Source organism: Sminthopsis crassicaudata, chromosome 5, assembly GCF_048593235.1.
Source record: "Sminthopsis crassicaudata isolate SCR6 chromosome 5, ASM4859323v1, whole genome shotgun sequence".
Taxonomy (NCBI): domain Eukaryota; kingdom Metazoa; phylum Chordata; class Mammalia; order Dasyuromorphia; family Dasyuridae; genus Sminthopsis; species Sminthopsis crassicaudata.
Window position 1 is genome coordinate 37292202 of NC_133621.1, and position 16966 is coordinate 37309167.

The window sequence follows — 16966 nt, forward strand, 5'->3', positions numbered from 1 at the left end:
TGCTACATTGTTATTTCTTTCAAAATGGGCAGAAGCTTTAAGTATAGACACTGGACCCCTAATATCTAAAAGTGATTTCCCACAGACAAACTAACATCTTGAGGGGAAGAGGAAAGGGACCAGAAAAAGCAGCTTCAAATATGCAGGGAAGCAAAATTAAAAAAAAAAAAAAAGGAACATAAAGTTTGCTAATACTGAAACTTTCAAATGACAAAGTTTCAACTTTTTAGAATCTTAGAGCAACTCATTTGGATTTTTAAATGAATAAATTTAAGTTTATTCACGTCTTCTGGTCTAAGCAGTGGTGGAGTGCTGTTGGTCAAATTCACCTATTAGTCTTTTGATGTGAGCCAACTTGTTATGAAGATATTTACATCTGGATTTTTGTTCATGGTAATTGGGACTAGCCTGATTGATCCTTTGATATTCTTCTAAGACTTCTTCATTAACAGTCTGATACTCTTTGGAGCCTGGAGAAAGACGCTGACGTTTTGCATCAAGTTTCCTAAACCTTGTGGCCACAGTCTCCATTCTGGCATGCAAAGTTCTATACTCATCATACTCTGCATTGAAGTCATCTGTATAATTCTGGCGTTGCTCATGGGAGACAACAGTAATATATTTTATTAAGTAATCTGGTAGTTCAATAGTTGATGAAGGGTTAGTGGAGGTGGGGTCAACCTCTTTAACTCCATCATTTGAATCCAGACTAGAGCTATTTAGCTTGGCAATTTCCTCTTTCGTCTTAAGGTCTTTCCCCTTTTCCTCAATGGGCTGTTTTTGAATTGGGTCCTTTTCCTTATGTTTTTTAGATTTTTCTTTAGATTTTTTATGTGCCATTGAATGCTTGTCTTCCATGGGCTTTGCACCCTTCGACAGGATTGAATCAGGGGGTGGGATTTCCAAAGAAGTCCTAGAGGTATCTTTGTCCTGCTGGCGCTCAAAGATGCTACCATTTGGACTACAGCTGTCCATAGGTAGATCTTGAGTCCCCCTGCTTTCTGGAGTGCTAGGGGAATTGGAGTTAGACTTTGCAGTCTGAGGAGGATTTGAAACTGGAAGGTGGGTTGAAGGAAGAGGTGGTGGAGTTGAGCTGGCAGCAGCTGCAGGAGGAGCAGGAGGTGGTGGTGGTGGTGGAGCCCCAGCAGTTTTTTGAGGGGTGGAATTCAAAAGACCGTTCCATGTTGGATGAGCTCTATTTATCAGGTGAGATATCCGAGGTTTTTTATTCCTTAAAGGATCTATGAAATCTGAATCCAAGAGGCGTTTCTGAGAAACAGAATGCACAGCATCTTTCCTAGAACGTTGAGGAACTTCTGAAGCGCTGGTGCTGGAGTCATTCTGAGGAGATGGATTCAGTTTTCTAGATAGCACTAACTCCAGGGACTCTCTCTCTGTCTCATTGTATCCCGGCCAATCTTTTTGGAGCTCTTGAAATACAGAATCCTTTAAGGAATAAGAGAGGTCCTTGGGATTCAGCTTGGCCACCTGTTGAAGGATGGCTCCGAGGGAGTCCTTGTCTTTTTGATAAACGCCATCTCTCTGTAATCGAGCCAAGAGTTCTGGTTTCTTGTAAGTCTTCAGCGCCAGGAGGTGAATCACCCTGTCCCTGTAGGGCCTCCGAGAAACACTGTCCTTCAGCTGGGTCTTCCAGACGGTAGGTGCAGGCTCAATAGGAGCTGCCCTTTTTCTCTCGGGGGCTGCCTGTGGCCCAGCTGGAGGCGCTTTCCCAATTTCTTCTCTTCTTCCTCCAATTGGTCTGCCGGCTTTGCTAACGTTTGTACCTGGGTTCCGGGATTCCTCTTCTGCCTGCCTCCTGCCTTCTCTTGACACTTGAGAGGAGTCCTTTGTTGCCCTGACTGTAACTTGATCTTGAATAACTGCCAGGCAATTGAGCTGTGAGGCCCCAGAAGTGGAGACAGTTTGGCGGACGCACTCAAAGCTTTCCTGAGGGTGATCTTTGCCAGGGGTGGACAGGTAGAAGCTAAAGTTCTGCACTTCCTTTGGACGATCCTTTTTGGGAATTCTGAGCAGCCCCTCGAATCCCTGGAACTGAATGGAAGGTCTGGAAGGAGTTCCATGCTTGAGGGTCTGGTAGGTCTCCAGCGCCTGGATCGCCGTGTCCGTGAGTTTCACGTGCACCACGGTTAGATTGTCCTGGCCCAGGCTCATGCAAGATAAGCCGTAGCGCCGCTGCTCCTGCAGAGCCGCCACCGTCGGCCCCACTGCCTCCATCTTAAACTCCCCAGTGGCTGCCGCTGCCACCGCCGCTACTGCTACTGCCTGTACTGGGGTGCAGCTGCTCCGGCTCCTGTAGCCACACCACAGCTCCCCTAGTTGGGCGCCAAAATGGAGTGTCCTGTCTGCTCTCAATTATAAGCCTTCTCTGGGAGGAGGATTTTTCTCTGCTTTTCCTTCCGTTCTTGCGAATCTTCTCTTGTCCAAGCGTCCCCAGTCAGCTCCACAGCAGAATCTGGAATTCCCTTTCTCATGAATCCTGCCTCCTTAAATCCTCCCAGAGCATGGGCTTACAGACCAATGAGCAAGGTCTTGCAAAGGTGTCAACTCCTTTCAGAAGTCTGAAAGTGTAAACTCCTTTAAAGGTGTGAACTCTGAGCTAGAGAATTGTTAGGTACTGGCTTACCACCTAGTAAGGGACCTAATAGGAAAGATAGGAAATAAAGGCTAATAGTATTAATCACTCTGATATGAAGTGATGAAAAATGAAGTGAATTAGGACCTGGAGACCATTGTACATAGTAAGTATTACTGCAAGAATGGTCAACCATGAAAGACTTAGATAATCTTTTTTTTTTTTTTTACATTATTTTATTATTGATCTCTGATCAATCCAATGATCAAAGATGATTATGAAGATCTCATGATAAAAAAGTTATCCACTTCGAGAGAAAATCAATGACCTCTGAGTGCAGATTAAAGTATGTTTATTTTTACTTCATTATTATTCTTGCCTATTTTGGGGGAGGGAGGCAACATAGTTAATAAGTATTCCATGACCTTACATATCTAATTGATAACACAATGGGTGGGGGAGGTTTAGAAAGAGGAAGAGAATTTAGGACTCAATTTTTAAAAAAAATGAATGTTACAAAATGAACAAAAACAGTTTTTAAAAGAATACCTATATCTTTTCCAGTCGAACTTTAAATATAATATTTCTGTTACTTTGTACAATGATCTCTTGATTCTACTCATTTCACTTTTTATCAGGTATAGAAGTCTTACCAAATTTTTCGGAAAACTATTCTGTTTGTCATTTCTTCTAGCACTATAGTCCTCTATCACAACCCTATACTACAACTTGTTCAGCCATTCCCCAACTAAAGGGCATCACCTCAATTTCTAATTTTTTGCTACTATAAAAAGATTTTTGGGCAAGATTTTTTATGTGCTTCAAAGGAAAGGATTGTTGTAATTGTTGGCCACACCTGGAAAATTTTAACTGTCTATGATAGCTAATTAAATAGCTGAGGGAATAAGCAAAGCTGTATGGTTTATTAGGAAAAAAAAAGTTAGACATGATAAATAGGTCAGTGGACAACACAGTCATCCCAAAGATCCTGAATACAAAATGAGACAGATTAAAAACAATTAATCCAAGAAGATCAATTAAAAAAAACAGTTTACCAGGATATAAAATGAGGCAATCAGATTCCTAATAGGAGTAAAAATTAAGGGTGTACATAATTAGGAGGGGGATACTTAACAAATACAATTCCCTGAAATCAGAAAAAGAGATGTCCCTTCCAAGTGTCTGTGAACAGTCAACAAACACGGAAATGATAACTGACTAAGCAGTATGAGTCCAGTTTTCAGATAAGACATAGGGGTTGATGAAGATGAACACATATGAAAAAAGTCCTTGCATAAATCTATGGTCTGACCAGTTCTCTGCTCAACATAACTGAAGTTCCCAGTTAAGGTCTAGGCTTAATAATCTAGTTTCCTGATCATACAGGTCTTGGTTCAGACACTGCAATGAGATTTCCCCCCAATTACATGACTGAATAAAGGTTTCTTACAAGACAGATATCAGACTAGGCCCTAACTGAACAGAAAAGGCAGTTCGCTAGCTCAGATTGGAGTCCCAATAAAGAGGCAGTTTGGTTTACTCCTGTTTGCTGTTCCAGTTCCCTGCTGTCTTAGCCAACTTTGTGATGCTAGAAGACTTCTAAATGTCAATTCAGTTCAGTTCAGTTTGGGTTGCCAAATCTCAGCACACAAATATGTCCTTCGTATATACACATTGAATTGAAGGGGGATGTCTACCTTTCAAAAATGACATATATGAGATGATCTGAAACTTACAAAATCCCCAGATCTCAGTACAAGGGTTCTTATAGGGCATTAAGTCATATTGTGATGAAAATAGGAATTCTCTTCACCATATTCCCAACAAATTGTCCTATTCAGGCTTATGTCTCCTATTACATGCAAGTTCCTTGAGGGTAGGAGCCATTATGCTAATCTCTCTATTCCCCTTACCCTAAGTGCCCAGCCAGAATATGGGTTTAAAGCCACTGGACCCACATGGCTCTGGGGACCTTGCATAGTTCTTCTGCATTTTAATCCAATGAACTTGTATGTCATAGCAACACCTCCCTGAGGGCATGGTCTCCTTTGAGAAAGAAGGACAAACAACAATGACGAAAATAAGGACCAAAAACTGTGCCTGACCCAATGGGCACTGAATATTTGCTGAATGAATACATGTTTTCCCCATGGGGCTCATGGATAGTCAACTTTGGGTTGTTCCCTCCGGGCTTCCATCTGCCACCGACAGTCCTGTAAAAAGATGGCTAAGCAATAGCTAATCCTAATACATACTCCCCCAATAATAATAATACTAACACTAACTAGCACTTATATAGTGCATAAGGCATGCAAATTATTTTATGTTTTCTCATTTAATCTTCATAACAACCTGGGAGGCTAAGCATTATTATTATGAACATTTTACACATGATGAAACTGAGTCTGAGAACAGTTTGGTGATTCCTCTGATGATCATCTAAAAAGTATCTGAAAGGATTTGAATGGGTCCTCCTAAGTCCTGCCTAAGTATCTACTATTTAAGCTTTCTTTCTATGATTGCTGTATTTCCATTTTAGGAACATCAAAGTATAGAAAGCTTTAAGTAGAGGTTGGATCCATTGGCCTCTAAGATCACTTGAGATCATATGGTTTTCTGAATCACCATTGTCTGATCCTGGTTTGTGATCTTTGACTATAACCTGGTAGCTTTGTCAACAGTCACTAATAGTAAAGGAAGATATTTTCCCTCTTCTCTCCTACCTCATTTATTTCCTGCCTCCATATCTTTACCCAGTCAGTCCCCCATGCCTGGAACTTACTCCTTGCTCCCCTGTCTTTTAGGATGTCAGCTTTCCTCAAGGCATAGTAAAGGTGGGATGTCCCTTTGTGATCCCCACCTTGTACCCCCCAACTTGTTAATGTTCTTGACTTCTTCAGACTATAGCAGGGGTTCTCAAACTAAGGCCCTGGGGCCAGATACAGTCCTTGAGGATGTTTATGAGGCCAGCCAGGTTATGGCAAATGGGCTGAGGGGTGGAGACAGAGTGTGAGCTTTTGTTTTTACTACAGTCTGGCCGTCCAAATCTGAGGGACAATGAACTGGCCCTCTATTTAAAAAGTTTGAGGACCACTGTCTATAAGGTATATGCTTATGCAGTAACATAAGTCCTTTCCAATAGAATAGCAACCCCTTGAGGTCAGGGACTGTTTTCACTTCTTTAGCCAGCTGTTAACTTGGGTTTAATCCCACTGTGTTGAATGAATAATGGGAATAGTAAGAGTGCTGAATTGTTCTTTAAGGACTTCAGCACCTGACTTACAGTATTCACATAAATGAAATTACAGATCTGTTAAAGTCCCAAAGTTATTGGTGTTAACAGGAAATCATAGTGACATAGTGATGTTAGGCTTTCAAAATGAGTAAAGTACTTTAGCAATGTGGTGGCTGGTAAGAATACAGAAATGCAAACTGAAGCTCTGGGCTGATTACCCTCAGCTGTGACTGTCAGCATGGTAGTTCAAAGGAATGGAGAGGTTTTTTCTGTGCCAAACCAGAGTCTGGGACCAGAGTGTCACATTAGGTAGGATTAATGGAGTTGAAAAGAATGTGGAAGCATTTTTCTGGCTAAGTACCCCTGGTTGTAGTCTGCTTCATAAGAGAGCTAACAGTGGTCTTTAAGAATACTCTGTGTGTCTAAGCTCTTAAAGAGCTACTTTCCTTGGTGCATTTCAGCTGAATACTACTATCTAAAGGCAAGAGGGAGGGCACTCTCTAAGTAAAGAAGTTAAAAATCCTAGAGCCCAGCAGTAAGCAGAAGGGAATGGAAGAGAATGGTTCCTTGAAGACATCTAGTAGAAAATGGCCAAATGATATCGATGAAGGCTGTGGGCAGTGTTTCAGGTATGATCTTCCAAGACATTGCAAATTTTCTGGCCATGTGTTAGCCATTAAGCACCTACTACATGCCAGACACTGGGAGTGCTGGGAATGCAAAGAAAGGAAAGACTCAGTCCCTGCCCTCAAAGACCCAACAGTCTAATGGGGAAATATACAATTAATATGTACATTTGAGTTAAATACAAGATAAGAATGGAAAGTATCAGAATTAAGAGAGATTGAGAAATGTTTCCTGTAGAAGGTGGTGGGATTTTAGCTGAATTGCCATCCCACAGTGGGCTTCTTTTCACTGTTTCCTCCATATTTTCTTTCTCCCTGAGTTGGTTTTATGGAAAAGCCAATAAAATATATAAACCTTTCGTCAATCTGATCAGAAAAAGGAAAGAGGAAAATCAAATTGTTAGTCTTAAAAATGAAAAGGGGGATCTTTCCACCAATGAAGAGGAAATTAGAGCAATAATGAGTTACTTTGCCCAATTTTATGCCAATAAATTTGAAAACTTAAGTGAAATGGATGACTATCTCCAAAAATATAGGCTTCCCAGATGAACAGAGGAGGAAGTAAATTGCTTAAATAATCCCATTTCAGAAAAAAAAAAAAAAATAGAACAAGCTATGAATCAACTCCCTAAGAAAAAATCCCCAGAACCAGATGGATTTACATGTGAATTCTACCAAACATTTAAAGAACAATTAGCCCCAATGTGATATAAACTATTTGAAAAAAAAGGAGATGAAGGAGTCCTACCAAATCCATTTTCTGACACAGGCATGGTACTGATACCTAAACCATGTAGATTGGAAACTGAGAAAGAAAGCTAGAGACCGTGCTTGCTTCAGCAGGATGACACGCAAATTCATGAAGGGTTCTGCATTTTTAAGCAATAAGAGTAGGTAATGAAAAAATTAAACTATCACTCTTTGCAGATGATATGATGGTATACCAACTGTCAAGAGTATAAATATTTGGGAATCCATTAACCAAAGAAAAGCCGGGAATGACATGAGCAAAATTACAAAACACTTGCCATAAAAATAAATTCAGATTTAAATAATTGGAAAGAGATTAAGTGCTCTTGGTTAGACACAGCAAATATAATAAAGATGACTAGAATCCCTAAACTAATCAATTTATTTAGTGCTATACCAATCAGACTCCCAAGAAACTAGTTTAATGACCTAGAAAAAATAACAACAAAATTCCTATGGAAGAACAAAAGGTCAAGAATTTCAAGGGAATTAATGAAAAAAAAAATCAGATGAAGGTGGTCTAGCTGTACCTCATCTAAATCTACATTATAAAGCAGCAATCACCAAAATCAATTGGTATTGGCTAAGAAACAGACTAGTTGATCAGTGGAATAGGTTACGTCCACAGGACAAAATAGCGTCCAACTATAACACTCTAGTGTTCGACAAACCCAAAGATACCAAAATTTTGGAATAAGAATTCATTATGTGAAAAATCTGTTGGGAAAACTGGAAATTAGTATGGCAGAAATTAGATATGGACCTGCACTTAACACCATATACCAGATAAGATCAAAATGGGTCCATATTTAGATTTAAAGAATTAGATCATAAATAGATTGGAGGAACATTGTAGTTTACCTCTCAGACTTGTGGAGGAGGAAGGAATTTATGACCAAAGGAGAACTAGAGATCATTATTAGAAGATTTTGATTGCATCAAATTAAAAAGCTTTTGTACAAACAAAACTAATGCAAACAAGATTAGAAGGGAAGTAACAAATTGGTAAAATATGTTTACAGTTAAAGGTTCTGATAAAGGCCTCATTTCCAAAATATATAGAGATCTGAATCTAATTTATAAGAAATCCAACCATTCTCCAACTGATCAATGGTCAAAGGATATGAACAAACAATTTTCAGATAATGAAACTGAAACTATTTACACTCATATGAAAGAGTATTCCCAATCACTACTGATCAGAGACAACTGAGCAAATTAAGACAACTCTGAGATACCACTGCACTCCTGTTAGATTGGCTAAGATAACGGGAAAAAATAATGATGAATGTTGGAGGGGATAAGGGAAAACTGGCACACTGACACATTGTTGGTGGTATTGTGAAAGAATCTAGCCATTCTAGAGAGTAATTTGGAACTATGTCCAAAAAGTTATCAAACTTTGCATACCCTTTGATCTAGCAGTGCTTCTACTGGGTTTATATCACAAATTAAAACTAAACAAGGGAAAGGGATCTGTATGTGCCAAAATGATTGTGTCAGCTCTTTTTGTAGTGGCTATAAGCTGGAAAATGAATGGATGCCCATCAATTAGAAAATAGTTGGGTAAATTATGGTATATGAATGTTATGGAATATTATGTCTCTGTAAGAAATGACCAGCAGGATGAATATAGAGAGGCTTGGAGAGACTTACATGAACTGATGCTGAGTGAAATGAGCAGAAGCAGGAGATCACTATACACTTCTTTTTTTTTTAGTGTAGCAGAAATATTTTATTTTATTTTATTTTATTAATTGTATAATTTAAAAAATTTGTGACTGTACATATGCATGAGTAATTTTTTATAACAATTTCCTTTGTTTTCATTTTTCCAAAATTTCCCCTCCCTCCTTCTATTCCCTCCCTTAGATGACAGGCAATCCTATACATATTAAATGTGTTACAATATAACCTAGATACAACATATGTGTGTAAATCCACTTTTATTGTTGCATGTTAAGAATTGGATTTCAAAGGTATAAGTAAACTGGGTATAAAGTCAGTAGTGCTAACCATTCACATTAAATTCCCAGTGTTACTTCTCTTGGTGTAGTGTTTCTGTCCATCATTGATCAACTGGAAGTAAGTTGGATCTTCTTTATGTTGAAGATATCAACTTCCATCACAATATATCTTCATACAGTATTGTTGTTGAAGTGTATAGTGATCTTCTAGTTCTGCTCATTTCACTCAGCATTAGTTCATGTAAGTCTCTGCAAACCTCTCTGTATTCATCCTGCTGGTCATTTCTTACAGAGCAATAATATTTCATAACATTCATATACCATAATTTACCCAACCATTCTCCAATTGATGGGCATCCATTCATTTTCCAGTTTCTAGACACTACAAAAAGGGCTGCCAAAAACTTTTTGACTCATACAAGTCCCTTTCTCATCTGTCTTATTTCTTTGGTATATGAGCCCAGTAGTAGCACTGCTGGATCAAAGGGTATGCACAGTTTGATAACTTTTTGGGCATAGTTCCAAATTGCTCTGCAGAATGGCTGGATTCTTTCACAACTCCACCAACAATGCATTAGTGTCCCAGTTTTCCCACATCCCCTCCAACATTCATCATTATTTGTTCCTGACATCTTAGCCAATCTGACAGGTGGATCGCTATACACTTCAACAACCATACTGCATGGAGATATATTCTGATTGAAGTGGATATCTTCAACAAAGAGAAGATCTAATTAAGTTCCCAGTGATCAGTGATGGACGGAAACAGGTACACCCAGAGAAGGAACACTGGGAATTGAGTGTAAACTGTTTACACTATTGTTTTTCTACCCAGGTTACTTATCCCTTTTGGAATCCAATTTGTATCATTCAACAAGCAATGTGATTTTACACACATATATTGCATCTAGGATATGCTGTAACACATTTAACATGTATGGGATTGCCTGCCATCTAGGGAAGGGGGTAGAAGGAGGGAGGGGAACATTTGGAAAAATGAATACAAGGGATAATGTTATAAAATGTACCCATGCATATGAATTATCAAAACATTATAATTATAAAATTAATAAAAAAAGAAAACTATAGATCAATCTCCTTAATGAATATTGATGCTAAAATCTTAAAAAAGATATTAGCAAGAAAACTTCAGAAAATAATCCCCAGAATAATATACTATGATCAAGTAGGATTTATACCATGAATGCAGGGATGGGTTAATATTAGGGAAACTATTAGTATAATTGACCCCATTAATGATCAAATTAACAAAAACCATATGATCATCTCAATAGATGCAGAAAAAGCATTTGATAAAATAGAACATCCATTCCCACTAAAAACACTTGAGAGTATAGGAATAAATGGATTATTCCTTAAACTAGTCAGGAGCATATATTTAAAACTGTGAGTAACTATCACATGTAATGGGGATAAACTGGAACCTTTCCCAGTAAGATCAGGAGTGGAACAAGTTTGCCCAATATCACCAATATTATGTTAGAAATGCTAGCCTGGGCAATAAGAGTCAAAAAAGAGATTAAAGGAATACAAGTAGATAATGAAGAAATCAAACTATCACTCTTTGCAGATGATATGATAGTATACTTAGATAACCCCAGAGATTCTAAGAAAAAGTTATTAGAAATAACCCACAACTTTAGCAAAGTTATTGGATACAAAATAAATCCACATAAATCCTCAGCATTTTGTTTTTGCATCACCAACAAAATCCAACAGCAAGAGGTACAAAGAGATACATAGTATCATAACACATGCTAGAAGTGAAATAACAAATAATATGATCAAATAAAGATAAACTGAGAATTTATCCATGTCCATAAGTCCTAGAAATAGTTCAACAGAAATCCATTGTCCATTAGTTCATGTGCCAGGAATTCAATAATTCCTGCAAACTTGGAAATCCTGCAAGTCTCATCAACAATTTTGCACCTCTAGGAATCCAATGATCCCTGCTGGTTTCAAAGTTCTTTAGCAGTCTCCTTATCAGCCATGCTCTTTCATTGTCAAATCTTGTGCTTTGTTTTGAGATTTTTCTCTTTTTCTGTTTGTCTCAAGGTGCTTGTTGCCACCCATCTGTTTCCTTCTCCATCAATTTCTAAACTTTCTACCAAGTAAGGCAAAGAGTTTTCTAATAAAGGTGAAAAAACAGTCTTATATTTGTCCAAAAGCATTTGAACTTGCTACATTGTTATTTCTTTCAAAATGGGCAGAAGCTTTAAGTATAGACACTGGACCCCCAATATCTAAAAGTGATTTCCCACAGACAAACTAACATCTTGAGGGGAAGAGGAAAGGGATCAGAAAAAGCAGCTTCAAATATGCAGGGAAGCAAAATTAAAAAAAAAAAAAAAGGAACATAAAGTTTGCTAATACTGAAACTTTCAAATGACAAAGTTTCAACTTTTTAGAATCTTAGAGCAACTCATTTGGATTTTTAAATGAATAAATTTAAGTTTATTCACGTCTTCTGGTCTAAGCAGTGGTGGAGTGCTGTTGGTCAAATTCACCTATTAGTCTTTTGATGTGAGCCAACTTGTTATGAAGATATTTACATCTGGATTTTTGTTCATGGTAATTGGGACTAGCCTGATTGATCCTTTGATATTCTTCTAAGACTTCTTCATTAACGGTCTGATACTCTTTGGAGCCTGGAGAAAGACGCTGACGTTTTGCATCAAGTTTCCTAAACCTTGTGGCCACAGTCTCCATTCTGGCATGCAAAGTTCTATACTCATCATACTCTGCATTGAAGTCATCTGTATAATTCTGGCGTTGCTCATGGGAGACAACAGTAATATATTTTATTAAGTAATCTGGTAGTTCAATAGTTGATGAAGGGTTAGTGGAGGTGGGGTCAACCTCTTTAACTCCATCATTTGAATCCAGACTAGAGCTATTTAGCTTGGCAATTTTCTCTTTCGTCTTAAGGTCTTTCCCCTTTTCCTCAATGGGCTGTTTTAGAATTGGGTCCTTTTCCTTATGTTTTTTAGATTTTGTTTTAGATTTTTTATGTGCCATTGAATGCTTGTCTTCCATGGGCTTTGGACCCTTCGACAGGATTGAATCAGGGGGTGGGATTTCCAAAGAAGTCCTAGAGGTATCTTTGTCCTGCTGGCGCTCAAAGATGCTACCATTTGGACTACAGCTGTCCATAGGTAGATCTTGAGTCCCCCTGCTTTCTGGAGTACTAGGGGAATTGGAGTTAGACTTTGCAGTCTGAGGTAGATTTGAAACTGGAAGGTGGGTTGAAGGAAGAGGTGGTGGAGTTGAGCTGGCAGCAGCTGCAAGAGGAGCAGGAGGTGGTGGTGGTGGTGGTGGAGCCCCAGCAGTTTTTTGAGGGGTGGAATTCAAAAGACCGTTCCATGTTGGATGAGCTCTATTTATCAGGTGAGATATCCGAGGTTTTTTATTCCTTAAAGGATCTATGAAATCTGAATCCAAGAGGCGTTTCTGAGAAACAGAATGCGCAGCATCTTTCCTAGAACGTTGAGGAGCTTCTGAAGCGCTGGTGCTGGAGTCATTCTGAGGAGATGGATTCAATTTTCTAGATAGCACTAACTCCAGGGACTCTCTCTCTGTCTCATTGTATCCCGGCCAATCTTTTTGGAGCTCTTGAAATACAGAATCCTTTAAGGAATAAGAGAGGTCCTTGGGATTCAGCTTGGCCACCTGTTGAAGGATGGCTCCGAGGGAGTCCTTGTCTTTTTGATAAACGCCATCTCTCTGTAATCGAGCCAAGAGTTCTGGTTTCTTGTAAGTCTTCAGCGCCAGGAGGTGAATCACCCTGTCCCTGTAGGGCCTCCGAGAAACACTGTCCTTCAGCTGGGTCTTCCAGACGGTAGGTGCAGGCTCAATAGGAGCTGCCCTTTTTCTCTCGGGGGCTGCCTGTGGCCCAGCTGGAGGCGCTTTCCCAATTTCTTCTCTTCTTCCTCCAATTGGTCTGCCGGCTTTGCTAACGTTTGTACCTGGGTTCCGGGATTCCTCTTCTGCCTGCCTCCTGCCTTCTCTTGACACTTGAGAGGAAAGGAGTCCTTTGTTGCCCTGACTGTAACTTGATCTTGAATAACTCCCAGGCAGTTGAGCTGTGAGGCCCCAGAAGTGGAGACAGTTTGGCGGATGCACTCAAAGCTTTCCTGAGGGTGATCTTTGCCAGGGGTGGACAGGGAGAAGCTAAAGTTCTGCACTTCCTTTGGACGATCCTTTTTGGGAATTCTGAGCAGCCCCTTGAATCCCTGGAACTGAATGGAAGGTCTGGAAGGAGTTCCATGCTTGTGGCTCTGGTAGGTCTCCAGCGCCCAGATCGCCGTGTCCGTGACCTTCACGTGCACCACGGTGAGATTGTCCTGGCCCAGGCTCCCGCAAGATAAGCGGTAGCGCCGCTGCTCCCGCAGAGCCGCCACTGTCGGCCCCACTGCCTCCATCTTAAACTCCCCAGTGGCTGCCGCTGCCACCGCCGCTACTGCTACTGCCTGTACTGGGGTGCAGCTGCTCCGGCTCCTGTAGCCACACCACAGCTCCCCTAGTTGGGCGCCAAAATGGAGTGTCCTGTCTGCTCTCAATTATAATCCTTCACTGGGAGGAGGATATTTCTCTGCTTTTCCTTCAGTTCTTGTGGATCTGCTCTTGTCCAAGCGTCCCCAGTCAGCTCCACAGCAGAATCTGGAATTCCCTTTCTCATGAATCCTGCCTCCTTAAATCCTCCCAGAGCATGGGCTTACAGACCAATGAGCAAGGTCTTGCAAAGGTGTCAACTCCTTTCAGAAGTCTGAAAGTGTAAACTCCTTTAAAGGTGTGAACTCTGAGCTAGAGAATTGTTAGGTACTGGCTTACCACCTAGTAAGGGACCTAATAGGAAAGATAGGAAATAAAGGCTCATAGTATTAATCACTCTGATATGAAGTGATGAAAAATGAAGTGAATTAGGACCTGGAGACCATTGTACATAGTAAGTATTACTGCAAGAATGGTTAACCATGAAAGACTTAGATAATCTTTTTTTTTTTTTTTACATTATTTTATTATTGATCTCTGATCAATCCAATGATCAAAGATGATTATGAAGATCCCATGATGAAAAAGTTATCCACATCGAGAGAAAATCAATGACCTCTGAGTGCAGATTAAAGTATGTTTATTTTTACTTCATTATTATTCTTGCCTATTTTGGGGGAGGGAGGCAATATAGTCAATAAGTATTCCATGACCTTACATATCTAATTGATAACACAATGGGTGGGGGAGGTTTAGAAAGAGGAAGAGAATTTAGGACTCAATTTTTTAAAAAAAATAAATGTTACAAATTGGGAAAACATTTTTACAGTTAAAGGTTCTGATAAAGGCCTCATCTCCAAAATATGCAGAAAATTGACTTTAATTTATAAGAAATCAAGCCATTCTCCAGTTGATAAATGGTCAAAGGATATGAACAGACAATTTTCAGATGATGAAATTAAAACTATTTCCACTCATATGAAAGAGTGTTCCAAATCACTATTGATCAGAGAAATGCAAATTAAGACAACTCTGAGATATCATTACACACCTGTCAGATTGGCTAAGATGACAGGAACAAATAATGATGAATGGTGGAGGGGCTGTGGGAAAATTGGGACACTGATGCATTGTTGGTGGAGTTGTGAAAGAATCTAACCATTCTGGAGAGCAATCTGGAATTATGCCCAAAAAGTTATCAAAATGTGCATACCCTTTGACCCAGCCATACTACTACTGGGCTTATATCCCAAGGAAATACTAAAGAAGGGAAAGGGACCTGTATGTGCTAAAATGTTTGTGGCAGCCCTTTTCATAGTGCTAGAACCTGGAAGATGAATGGATGTCCATCAATTGGAGAATGGTTGGGCAAATTATGGCATATGAATGTTATGGAATATTATTGTTCTGTAAGAAATGACCAACAGGAGAAATACAGAGAGGCTTGGAGAGACTTACATCAAGTGATACTGAGTGAAACGAGCAGAAGATCATTATACACTTCAACAATGATTCTGTATGAGGATGTATTCTGATGGAAGTGGATATCTTCAACATAGAGAAGAGCTAATCCAATTCCAATTGATTAATGATGGACAGAATCAGCTACATCCAGAAAAGGAACACTGGGAAATGAGTGTAAACTGTTATTTTTACCTTCTGAATCCAATTCTTCCTGTGCAACAAGAAATTTTGTTCTACACACATATATTGTATCTAGAATATATTGTAATATATTTAACATGTATGACACTGCCTGCCATCTGGGGGAGGGTGTTGGGGGAAGAAGCGAAAAAATCTGAACAGAAGTAAGTGCAAGGGATAATGTTATAAAAAATTACCCATGCATATGTACTGTCAAAAAAAAAGTTATAATTATAAAATAAAATAAAAATTAAATTTAAAAAAATGAATGTTACAAAATGAACAAAAACAGTTTTTAAAAGAATACCTAAATCTTTTCCAGTCGAACTTTAAGTATAATATTTCTGTTACTCTGTACAATGATCTCTTGATTCTACTCATTTCACTTTTTATCAGGTCATAGAAGTCTTACCAAATTTTTCGGAAAACTATTCTGTTTGTCATTTCTTCTAGCACTATAGTCCTCTATCACAACCCTATACTACAACTTGTTCAGCCATTCCCCAACTAAAGGGCATCCCCTCAATTTCTACTTCTTTGCTATTATAAAAACATTTTTTGGCAAGATTTTTTATGTGCTTCAAAGGAAGGGATTGTTGTAATTGTTGGCCACACCTGGAAAATTTTAACTGTCTATGATAGCTAATTAAATAGCTGAGGGAACAAGCAAAGCTGTATGGTTTATTAGGAAAAAAAAAGTTAGACATGATAAATAGGTCAGTGGACAACACAGTCATCCCAAAGATCCTGAATACAAAATGAGACAGATTAAAAACAATTAATCCAAGAAGATCAATTAAAAAAACAGTTTACCAGGATATAAAATGAGGCAATCAGATTCCTAATAGGAGTAAAAATTAAGGGTGTTCATAATTAGGAGGGGGATACTTAACAAATACAATTCCCTGAAATCAGAAAAAGAGATGTCCCTTCCAAGTGTCTGTGAACAGTCAACAAACACGGAAATGATAACTGACTAAGCAGTATGAGTCCAGTTTTCAGATAAGACATAGGGGTTGATGAAAATGAACACATGAAAAAAGTCCTTGCATAAATCTGTGGTCTGACCAGTTCTCTGCTCAACATAACTGGAGCTCCCAGTTAAGGTCTAGGCTTAATAATCTAGTTTCCTGATCACAAAGGTCTAGGTTCAGACACTGCAATGAGATTTTCCCCCCAATTCCATGACTGAATAAATGTTTCTTACAAGACAGATATCAGACTAGGCCCTAACTGAACAGAAAAGGCAGTTCGCTAGCTCAGATTGGAGTCCCAATAAAGAGGCAGTTTGGTTTACTTCTGTTTGCTGTTCCAGTTCCCTGCTGTCTTAGCCAACTTTGTGATGCTAGAAGACTTCTAAATGTCAATTCAGTTCAGTTCAGTTTGGGTTGCCAAATCTCAGCACACAAATATTTCCTTTGTATATACACATGGAATTAAAGGGTGATGTCTACCTGTCAAATATATATAAGATGATCTGAACTTTACAAAATCCCCAGATCTCAGTACAAGGGTTCTTTTAGGGCATTAAGTCATATTGTAGGAAAATAGGAATTCTCTTCACCATATTCCCAACAAATTGTCCTATTCAGGCTTATTTCTCCTTTTTATGCAAGTTCCTTGAGGGTAGGAGCCA

At 39.1% G+C, this 16966-nt stretch overlaps 1 pseudogene; it reads right to left on the reverse strand.

Annotated features, from left to right (window-relative positions):
• Positions 1–294: 294 nt before the first annotated feature.
• Positions 295–12348, reverse strand: LOC141543839 (RNA polymerase II elongation factor ELL2 pseudogene; annotated as a pseudogene).
• Between the last annotated feature and the right edge of the window lie 4618 nt (positions 12349–16966).